This window comes from Macrotis lagotis, chromosome 1, assembly GCF_037893015.1.
Source record: "Macrotis lagotis isolate mMagLag1 chromosome 1, bilby.v1.9.chrom.fasta, whole genome shotgun sequence".
NCBI classification, from domain to species: domain Eukaryota; kingdom Metazoa; phylum Chordata; class Mammalia; order Peramelemorphia; family Peramelidae; genus Macrotis; species Macrotis lagotis.
Window position 1 is genome coordinate 476,746,334 of NC_133658.1, and position 12,228 is coordinate 476,758,561.

Sequence of the window (12,228 nt, forward strand, 5' to 3'; positions counted from 1 at the left end):
AAGTTAAAGATTAGGGAGGGTATTAAACACTTCCACTCACACCCCCCACCTACTTCCATACCCACATGCACAATATGGAGCATGATCCTGAGCCCAACCTATTGGCACATTGTTCTTCTTTTTCTATTACATGACCCTCTTCTCTTGGGGTCATAGTGTTTGGCTGAAGTGCGCAGAGAGATGAGAGTGCTTTGTAGTCCTTTCTAGGCTTGATCCAAAGTTTCTGCCTCAAGCCTACTTCTACTCCCTGAATGGTTATTAAACTTCTTCTATGAAAAGAAGAACATAAATGTTCTCCATCTAAAAAAATTAAAATCATTCTGCATTTAATAAAACTGCCTTTTTCCTTTAGGGCTAGAGCCAAGTCATGGACATTTTTGGAGTTGTTTTCGAATATGCAACCCTGTGACTTTACACATGGTTTGCATTTTAAAAGCTGTGTCAATTTCTAGTAATGGTATTTTAAGTGAACAAGAACCCCTAGGGAAGGCAAGGGATATTTTTGAGGAGAAGTTGGAATCTGAAGGTGAAGGATGGCAAGTATACAAGTGTATTAAGGTTAAAAGGGTGGGGGGGAGAAGCATCTTATCCAATAGCCATGTGTACCTGATTGATGATATAGTGCAGAGGCACTACAGAGAATACAAAAATGCTGCTTTCCTTCCCTTGAAGAAATTTACATTTTAATGCTAAATTTTTTAAAAAAAGATAATTTGCTTCATTTTCAGAATATTGTGCCTTTTATTTATGAATAAGGAGAAAAAAATGATCAGGAAAGTACAACATCACCTAATATGGTTGCTTTATATTTTTTAAAGGAATACTTGGAAGGAACATTTATTCAAGATGTGACCATCTTTCCCCATTGTTCCATTTAAATTGACTACTTAGAATCTTTCCACAACATAACACATCATTAGATATGGATAAATACAAGGCTTTTCACTGGAGCAGAGAAGACGCTTCAGACTTGATGACCAGTCTCTGAAATACTATGAAAGGCAGCTTGGATTTTTTTCAAATATGGAAATGTGACCACAAAATTTACCCCAACTCCAACCTTCTTCCTGTCTGTCTCTCTCTCTCTGTGTCTGTATCTCTTTCTATGTCTTTATGGTTGTCTCTGTCTCTGTCACTCTCTCTGTCTCTGACTCTCTCTCTCTCTCTTTGTTTGTCTGTCTGTCTGTCTGTCTCTCTCTTTCTCTCTGCCTATGACTGGGGAATACATTAAGAGTCCTTCTAGCAGCTCTTTCACCTAGGCAAGGAGAAGGGGAGTAAAGAATAGACAGTTCTTTGAATATAGGTACAGTTGTACAAAGAGAGGGACCATTCTGTTTTCTAGAGAATCTGACACTTGTCCTTAAGGGATGGGATGGGGAAGTTGGGTCCTGGAAAAGGAGAGCTATGGTTTCAGGATCCTTGAGCAAGGAAAATTCTGGTGAAAACTTAGAAGTCAAGTTGGTTGATTAGTTCTTGTCCTTCATTTTTGAAGATCAAAATTGACATCATTATGTTTGAGACAAATTTCAGTGTGTCTAACTGTGGTTGATTGGACCAGTATGAACTCAGAATGCTCTAACACAAGTCAGATACAAATAGTCCATATGAACACCTGGGGTGCCTACTCCAACCTTTTGTATATCATGTTTACTTTGAGCTGCTTCAATTCTACCCTTCTTGAGAGGTGCAGCCTCCTCACTGATGAGGGCACACCATGCTGGCTAGTTATGTGCTAGTGTCTCCCATGTTACACAATCAATTCCTTTTTTTGTTGTTTTTTGTTTTGCAAGGCAACAGGGTTAAAGTGACTTGCCCAAAGTCACACAGCTAGGTATGAAACCAGATTTGAACTCAGGTGTTCCTGACTCCGTACTCTATCTACTACACCACCTGGCTGCCCCCTGCACAATCAATTCTAAAGTTCATAAGAGAGTTCATAAGAGAGATCTTCAGTTGTTCCAGTATTGTTTTTTCTGACCCCCTTGTCAGCACTTGCCCTGAGTGAGTTCTCCATAAAATAATCTTTTTTGACAAGCAGACTTCTGGCATTCTAACAATGTGTCCAACTCATCATAGTTGCACTCTCTGTAGTAATGTTGGAATGCTAAGCAGTTTAGCTAGAGAAAGGACCTCAATATCTGGTATCTTTTCCTGCCAGGTGATCTTCAGAATTTACCTAAGGCAATTTGAATGGAAGAGCTGCAGTTTCTTGACATGGTGCTGGTAGATAAAGTAATGAGGTCAGTACATGCTCTGTAGACCTTCACTTAAGTAGTAAGTCTAATGTTTTCTCTTCTCTCCCACACTTTCTTTTGGAGCCTCCCAAATACTGAACTAGTTCTGGCAATGCATGTGTCAACATCACTGTTAATGTGAACCTCTCTGGAAAGGATACTGCCAAGGGAAATGAACTTGTCCACAGTACTCAAAACTACTCCATTTGTTGTAATCAATGGTTTCACATATGGATGGTGTTGTGCTGGCTGATGGAGCACCTGTGTATTCTTGGTATTAATTGTTAGACCAAAATGAGCACAAGAAGCAGAGAATAGATCCATACTTTATTGTATTCCAACTTCAGAAGCTGCAATGGGTGCACAATCATCTGCAAACAGAAGATCATGTGCCAACACTCCCTCCACTTTGGTCTTGACTTGTAACCTTTTCAAGTTCAAGAATTTAACCTCAGTGCAGTAGCTGACCTTGAGGTCATGTTCATTCTCAGTGATATCGCTTGATAACATGACTGAAAACATCATGCTAAAAAGCATGAGAACAAGGACACATCTTTGTTTCACTCCATCGGTGACTAGGAAATCTCAAGAGCATTGTTCACGATTCAGAACCTGAGCAAGCATACTGTCATGAAATTGACATTCAATACTGATGAACTTCTCCAGGTAACCAAATTTTGACATAATTTGCCATAAACCCTCATGACTGATAGAATCAAAGGTCTTGGTTAGATCTACAAATATTGTATACAGATTTCTGTTCTGTTCCTGGCATTTTTCCTAGAGATGTTGGGCAATAAACACCCTATTGACTGTTCTTCAACCCTTTCTGAAGCCAGTCTGGCTCTCAGGGAGATGACCATCTTCCAGGTGAATGATCAGCTTACTTGGGAGGACCAGCAATGACTAACAGAGGAACACCCTTGTGATTGTCACAGGGCGATCTATTCCCTTTCCCTTTATAGAGATGGACAATGGAAGCATCCTTGAATTCTTGGGAGATAATCTCTTCATGCCGTATAACCTGGAAAATTTCAGTTAACTTTTGGATGAATATTGGATCCCCCCATCTGGTAAATCTCAGCTGGAATGGAATCAATACCAGATGCTTTGCCATTTGAAAGGGATCTAATTGCATTCATCATCTTCTTCAGCTGGAATTTAATCAAGGGACAGGATTGACTTCAACCCAAGGTAAATGGTCATTGGCTTCTACATTTGATTGCACATCATAGGTGGAGGTAGCCCTGAAAAGGTCTCAACAGCCCCCACACCAGAGGTACTAGTCTTCTTTGAACATACCCTACACCCTAGAATTCAGGTAGGGAAATGGTGGTTACCTTAGATCAAATCCTTGCTTGTCCTGATTTTGTTAAGATCTGAGTATATTCATTACTTTGGTACCCAAGAAGGTTATTTTGTACCTTCATGTGGGATTAAATTAAAAAAAAAATCTAGTCTCATTTGTGTTTGTCCATTTTGGAAAGAAGAGCAGTGGTAGTGATCTGGTACAAGAGGAAATGAGAAAAGGAAGGAAAAAGAAAATGGATAAAAATAACTAGCATTGGGGCAGCTAGGTGGCGTAGTGCATAAAGCACCGGCCGTGGAGTCAGGAGTACCTGGGTTCAAATCCGGTCTCAGACACTTAATAATTACCTAGCTCTGTGGCCTTGGGCAAGCTACTTAACCCTGTTTGCCTTGCAAAAACCTAAAAAAAATATTGAAAAGATGAATCTTTGCTTTCCTGGGACCTTGGACTCAATAAAAATGTATTTCAAAAAAAAAATAACTAGCATTTAGGAAATACTTTTTAAAAGGTTTTTAGGGGTTTTTTTGCAAGGCAGTGGGATTAAATGACTTGCCCAAGACCACACAGCAGAAAAGAAAGAAAAAAGAAGAGGGATAAAAATAACTAGCTAGGTTTTTAAGTTGTTTTTTTTTTGCAAGGCAGTGGGATTAAGTAACTTGCCCAAGACCACACAGCTAGGTAAATATTAAGTGTCTGAGTTCAGATTTGAACTCAGATCCTGACTCTAGGGCCAGGGTTCTATTCACTGTGTCACCTAGCTGACCCTATATAATGCTTTAAGGTACATCGTTTGTTATGGATATTATTTCATTTTATTTTAATAACTACCATGGGAGGCAGGTGCTATAATTTCCCCCATTTTATAGATTAGGAAACTGAGTCAGACTGTTTAAGTGACTTGGAGCAGGGTCATATAACTAAGAGTCTGAGTTTATAGTAATGTATTTTTACTTTAGGTTCAGTACTTTTTCTACTGGGTCAGTTGGCTGCATAGGCCCATGGAGACAAGAAAGATATAAACAGAGAAAAAATTGGTTAGGAGGATAGGTGAATCACTACTTTGCTTTGTAAATATGTTTCAACAATGACTTCTTTCCAACTGGATCAGGTGGCTCTGAGTTGAGCCTGAATGATGAATGTAGATGACTCCCACTCACTATTATTGCTGCTTTAATCAAAATTACCAAATGAAGATTGTCTCAAACCTAGACTCCATCTACTCGGGAAATAGATTCTCTCCTTAAATATCACTGGAGGAAAGAATTAAAATGATCAGTAATGACAGAAAACTTAAAAATTGATCCAGAGTCACAGGTTAAAATTCCGGATCCTCAAGCAAGTTGTTCAGAAATATTCCACTTATTATTCTCCGGTTCCCTGCACATTAAAGGAATGCTTATCTCTTTGGGAGATAAGTCCTATCAATAGGAGAGGACTTTAGGGGAAAACTAAAGTGGAGTATTACATTAACTATATTATTTAAAATAGTAGTGACAAAATCAAATAGAAAATGTGGGTAGGCTCAATTATGTCATACATATGGATTCCTGCCAACAAATATTAACTTAGAAAACACACATATTGATATTGATATTTTATTGTAATTTTTATTGATTTTGTTAATAATTTACCATTTATATTTTAATCTGGTTCAGTGCTATGCACAGGCTACACTCATTCTGGATGATGCTTATTAGGCACACCTATATTACATGCTATGTGACAAAGAATCTGGAGAATTGTTGGTGCTTAATATATGTTTGTTGATGGATTAAATCACAGATCTATGCTTGAGGCATCAGAAAGTGAGAGAACTTGTGACTTGTCCAAGGTCATCTTGCTAGACAATGACAGAGTTAGATTTAGACCATAGCAAGTCTGACCATGTCATCCTCCTACTCAGTAAACTCTAGTGACTCCTTTTCATATCTAGAAGCAAATACAGAATGCTCTGGCTTTCAAAGCCTTTTACTACCTAGTCCTTGCCTATGTTTCCAGACTTCTTACACTTATTTCTTTACCATGTATTCTTTGATTTAATTTTGAACATCAAGAAACATAGACATTGTCTATACCAAGAAGAATAGAAAAGGGTGGCATATGATGCTGAACTTCTGTTACACATAGTTTTGGGGGGAGTTTATTAAACAAACTTTTCTGTGTCCCTTTCTGATCTTTCTTCTACTCTTTTGTGTGTATTTTAAGTTTTTATTAATGACTTTTCCCCTTCTTTTTTACATCTACAACCTACCAACTCCACTTCCATTCTTCTCTCTACCACAGCTCTCCATTGTAACAAATACCTAAGTAAATTCATTGTCCATGCCTGAAAATGTGTTTCATTCTATACCTCTAGCCCATCAATTCTTTTTTTTTTTTTGCAAGGCAATTGGGTTAAGTGACTTGCCCAAGGCCACACAGCTAGGTAATTATTAAGTGTCGGATTTGATTAAGGCCGGATTTGAACTCAGGTAGTCCTGACTCCAGGGCCGGTGCTCTATCCACTGTGTCACCTAGCTGCCCCTAATTTTTTGTTAATAGATGAGACACTTTGCCACCATTTTAGTGAACTCATGATGGGTTACAGCATTGACCAACGTTTTGAGGTTTTTCAAAGATTTTTTCTTTTTTTTTAAATTTTATTTTTTAATTCTCATTTTGTACAAATGGTTTTTTTACATTAATAAAATATTCTTGTTTAAGAGTGAACAAGGGGCGGCTAGGTGGCGTAGTGGATAAAGCACTGGCCTTGGAGTCAGGAGTACCTGGGTTCAAATCCGGTCTCAGATACTTAGTAATTACCTAGCTTTGTGGCCTTGGGCAAGCCACTTAACCCCATTTGCCTTGCAAAAATCAAAAAACAAAACAAAACAAAAAAAAAAGAGTGAACAAAATACCCCTCCCCCCCATGAATATAGACTTGCCTGGGCGATAAAGTAAAGGGGAGAGAAAAAAATTAAAATTAAAAAAAAGAATAATAGTAATAATTGTAGGTATGGCCAGGTGGCGAAGCACCAGCCCTGGAGTCATGAGCATCTGAGCCCACATCCAGCCCCATAGACCCAACAATCACCCAGCCGTGTGATATGCAAGCCACCCGATCCCCACTGCCCTGCAAAAACCTAAAAGAAGAAAAAAAAGACCCCAAATAAAATAAAATAGTAATAAAACTAGGGGTGGCTGGGTGGCAGACAGAGCATTGGCCCTTGAGTCAGGAGCACCTGGGTCCAAATCCAGCCTCAGACACCCAAAGATCACTCTGCTATATGGCTCCAGGCAGGCCACCCAGCCCCATTTGCCCTGTACCCTCCCCCCAAATAATAATAATAATAAATGTGCTTCAGTCTTTGCTTCAACACCAACAACTCTGTCATGGGTGGATCGCATTCTTTATGGTAAGTCCATTGCAAAAGTTGCTTCCATATTTTTCCAACGTTGACATTGCTGATCGCAACTCCCTCCTTTCTTATTTCTCCCCTACCATGTACTATTTTCTCTCTCCTTTCACTCTGACCCTGCTGTAGGGTAGCTGAGTGGCACAGCAGACAGATCCCTGGTCCTGGGGCCAAGAAGCCCTGAGCCCCTATACCACCCCTTAACCCCAGAATCCACCTGGCCCTATGGTCCTGGACAGGCTATCCAATCTCAACCCCTTGCAAGAAGTAAAAAAGAAAATGTGTTATATCTGACCACTCTCCCCCCATGGTCCATCCTCTCCTCCTTTATTCACATCCCCACCCCTTCCCCCTGCTCTCCTCCTTCTTACTCCAGATATCTATACCCAACTGAGTATATATGCTGTTTCCTCTCCTAGCCACCTCTGATGAGAGCAAAGGTTCCCTCATTCCTCCTTGCCTCCCCCCTTCCATATCATTGCAATAGTTCATTGTAATAATAAAAAAATCTTATTATATGAAATATCTTGGCCTATTACCCCTCTCCTTTTTCTTTCTCCCATTATATTTCCCTTTTTTTCTATTGACTCCATTTTTACACCGTATTTTATCTTTGAATTTAGCTTTCTCCTGTGATTCAACTATAAAAGCTCCCTCTACCTGCTCTTTTAACTGAGGAGGTTCATATGAGTATTATCAGTGTCATTTTTCTATGCAGGAATACATGCAGTTCATCATCATTAAGTCCCTCATATTTCCCCCCTCTCCTCCAATCTCCGTGCTTCACCTGAGTCCTGTATCTGAAGATCAAACCTTCTGTTCAGCTCTGGCCATTCCAAAAGGAACCTTTGAAATACCCCTGGTTCATTGAAAGTCCATCTTTTTCCCTGGAAAAGGACATTCAGCCTTGCTGGGTAGTTCATTCTTGGCTGCATTCTAAGCTCTTTTGCCTTCCGGTATATTGTATTCCAAGCCCTATGAGCTTCCAATGTAGTTGCTGCTAAGTCCTGTGTGATCCTGACTGCAGCTCCACGATATTTGAACTGTGTCCTTCTGGTTGCTTGTAATATTTTCTCTTTGACTTGGGAGTTCTGGAACTTGGCTATAATATTCCTAGGGGTTGGTTTTTTGGGATCTCTTTCTCGGGGGGATTGGTGGATTCTTTCCATTTCTATTTTGCCCTCTGCTTCTAGAATATCAGGGCAATTTTCCTGTAGTAATTCTTTGAAAATGATGTCAAGGCTCTTTTCCTGATCATGACTTTCAGGTATTCCAATAATTTTTAATTTATCTTTCCTAAGTCTGTTTTCCATATCAGTTGTTTTTTCAATGACATATTTCACATTTTCTTCTAATTTTTCATTTTTTTTTGGTTTTGAAATATTGATTCCTGATTTCTGGTAAATTCATCAATCTCCCTGAATTCTATTCTTTGTCTGAAGGATTTGTTCTCCTCAGAGAGTTTTCTTATCTCTTTTTCCATCTGGCCAATTTTGCTTTTTAAAGCATTCTTCTCCTCATTAACTTTTTGAACTGTTTTATCCATTTGACCTAAGCTGGTTTTTAGCATGCTATTTTCTTCAGCATTTTTTTGGATTTCCTTGACTAAGCTGCTGACTTCATTTTCATGTTTTTCCTGCATCTCTCTCATTTCTTTTTTCCAGTTTTTCTTCCAACTCCTTCATTTGATTTTCAGTCTTTTTTGAGCTCTGTCATAGCCTGAACCCAATTTCTGTTTTGCTTGGAGTCTTTAGATGCAGGAGTTTGTACCTCCTCATCTTTGGACTGAGTATTTTGATCCTTCTTGGGCTCATGAGCAAAATATTTCTCAATAGTCTTCTTCTTATTTCTCTGCTTGCTCATTTTCCCAGCCTGAGCCTGGTTTTGGGGGTGCTTCCTGAGCTTTTGGGACACTCCAACAAGGGTCTCAGTGGTGAGGCTCTGTCCTCCCTCCTGGTCTGTGAATGACCATATACACCCCCCTCTGCCACTGGGCCGAGGTGGGGGGGCCCTGCTGTTCTATGGGGGGGGCCTAGACTGCTATCAGGATCTGAATGTGGTCAGAGCCCCAGAGTCCTGTTTCAGGGGCAGAGGACAAAGCTTGGCAGTCTCTCTCTCTTCACTCCCCTCCCTCAGCTCAATGGGCTCATGCCCTGGGGACTCCTGCTTACCAGCTCCACCTGTTTCTGTTTCCTGCTCTGGGCTGCAGAAAGACCCAGCTGCTCTCTGTGTGCCCTGAGGGCTGGGCTCCACGTGCTTGTGCTTGCTCTGGCAGAGGTCCCCCGCTGTTCCCCCACTTTGTGCCCGGTGCTCCCTGGGGTGCAGCTCAGGAGACTCCCCCGCTGCTGTGGGCCGTGGCTCCCAGCACCCTGGGGCTGCCTCCAGGAGGCTGAAGTTCTTTGGTTCCGGTGGGCCGCCCCTCCGGCCCTGGGGAGCAGAGCCTTTCTGCTCTTTTCCAGGTTACCTTGAGTAGGAGAACTGCCTCACTGGGTCCCTTTGTGGGTTCTGTCTCTTGAAAGTTTAGTTAAGAATCCTTAGCTTCATGTTTTATCAGAGAGCGCCTAAGACTTGATCCCTTCTTGTTGCCATCTTGGCTCCGCCCCCCGCAAGTGTCAAAGATTTTTTCTTTACAAAATTATGGATAATATATGTCATTCTCTTTCTGCTTAATTCATTTTGCTTTACTTCATTTCAAAAATCCCCAAATTTCTCTGAATCTGTCACAGTCTTTATTTCTTATAGTACAGTAATATTCCATTACATTCATGTATAGTAGTTTGTTTAGCTAAGTCTCCAAATGATGGATTCTCTATTTTTGGTTGCTTATTCATTATTTTTAGGTAGCAAAGAAGTAGAAAGCAAGTAGATGCATTTTTAAATTGTGAATCTTTGAATTGTATTTTAAACAGAAATAAAATTATCTAGGGTTGGAGTTTCCTTGTTCCATGCAGTACTAAACCTTTCAGGTTTCATTCAGTTCCCAAAAGCCTGAAGCAACAGACAATTCAGTGAAGGAAGTATGTCAGTAAAAGTAAATCCAAATGCTAGAGCATCATGTGACTAGTGAGAATATCTACCTAAAAAAGAAGTCAGTTTTAATTTTGAATTCTGGAGAAGAAAATGCTCAGGAGTAAGCACAGAAAAGTGATAAAAAAGTAGTTTTCTCTTGTGTTTTCTAGCAGAGAGGAAGTATGATTCAGTTTAGAGGTGTTCAAATGTTCAAAAGAAAAGAGGATAAAAAGAAAAAACTCACATATATCAAAGCATAAAGATGATGAAGAAAGTGAAAGAATAGAGAGGGGTCAAAATACATATGTAAGTATGTATGTGGAGTTTTTTATTTGTTTGTTTTTGTTTGTTTTTTTTTTAAGTTTTTGCAAGGCAAATGGGGTTAAGTGCCTTGCCTAAGGCCACACAGCTAGGTAATTATTAAGTGTCTGAGGCCAGATCTGAACTCAGGTAAGTACTCCTGACTCCAGGGCTAGTGCTCTATCCAGTGCACCACCCAGCTGCCCTTGGAGTTTTATTTTTAAGTTCATTACTTGCTTATTAGCTGGGTGACCTGGGGGCAAATTACTTGATCTCTCTGAGCCTCTGTCCATAAAATAAAGGAGTTGGATTATATGGTTCTGAAATACCTTCAAGCTCCAGATCTATAATACTGTGATCTTATGGTCTTTTTTACATTCTCCTTAAAACTTTTCCTTTAAAGAAGAGTAACAAATAGGAAGTGGAGAAGCTAGGTGGAACAATGTATAGAAGTAGCTTGTAGAGTCAATGGTAGAGGCAAGTTGGGTGGTGCAGTAGATAGAGCATGGGCCCTGGAATCAGGAGGTTCTGAGTTCAAATTTGACCTCAGACTCTTGACACTCACGAGTTGGATGACCTTGGGCAAGTCATTTAACTCTGCCATCTCCTGTCATCATGATTCATATATGGAATTGGGAGATTCCTTAAATAGTTTAACTATGTATGTAGGAGACATTCAATCCTTATTTGAAGAATTTAGAGATACTCTAGTCCAACCCTTTCCCTTTACAGATGTGGAAACTATGATGAATAATTTCCCCAAGGTGGTAGATGGCAAAGTCAGGATTTGAATAGTTGCCCTCTTATTCCAAATTCAGTGCTTTTTTTCCATGGTTCTGTGACTTGGAAAGGCATAATCTAATTTAGGAACAGAGAAGTTGGTCAAAGCCAGAAAAGTCCTGAGCAATATTACAGAGTGTTGGGGATCCCAGTGACAGCAGAGAAGGGGAAGGAGAAAGTTGATGTTCATTCATAGGGTCAGTCAACAAGCATTCATTAAACATCAGTTTTATAACAGACACTGTGTTAAGTGCTGGTGATACAAAGAAAGGCAAAGGACAGTCCCTACTCTCAAAGAATGTATTATAAATTTGGTCCAATATGTCATAAAGTTAGAACTAGAAGGGATCTTAGGATAGAAGAAAAATAAGCATTTATTAAACATTTACCTGTCTTGTATCCCCAACACCTAGCAAAGTATCTGGGAGAATAAATTAATTTAATAAATGCATATTGACTGTTTGCTAGGATGTTAGAGCTGGCAGACATCTTAAAGGTCATCTGTTAGATCATCTCTTTTTAGAGATAAACAAGGTAAGAAAAGAGGATTGCTTCCTTTGAAAGTCAGTGCCAAGTACCTGTTAAAGTCTGCAACTTTTTTGTGATCTGATCTGGGACTTCCTGAAAACTTTGAGGGCGTGTGAGGAAATACCTAAATTCAGCTTCAGAGTACCATTGACTATATGCAATATTGTAGATTAGAATGTTTGGGGATGTTGCTGATTTCTGCTCCCTTCCCTAAGCTTTAGAAAAATTCTCATTCTCATTTCTATGCCCTTTAAATGCCAATCCTGAAGGGAGTGATCTCAACTTCTATTGATTCCCCTTTCTTCCACTGCTTTGTTGTTGCATAAGCTTTGTGGAGAATATGGAGGAAGTTCCAGAATGAATGAAGACTTACAAAGAGTGATGCTTCCCTGCCCAATTGCTACAACTTTCCATGATATTCTTCATGCCTTAAATGGACACCTTAATGCAGGCACCACATCATGTTATGTGGTACCACAGGATTTGAAGGATCTCTTGTAGACACCAACCCTTACAAGAGAGGAATGATGCAAAATATGATTCAAAATGAATTAAACTATTGAAAAGAGAGAATCAGAACTCTGCACATTAGTGATCCAGGCCATAGGGTTGTTGGATTAAAGTAGTAGTGGGATTTTGAAGCTCAGTGTCTAAGCAGCCTTTTTTTTTAAGG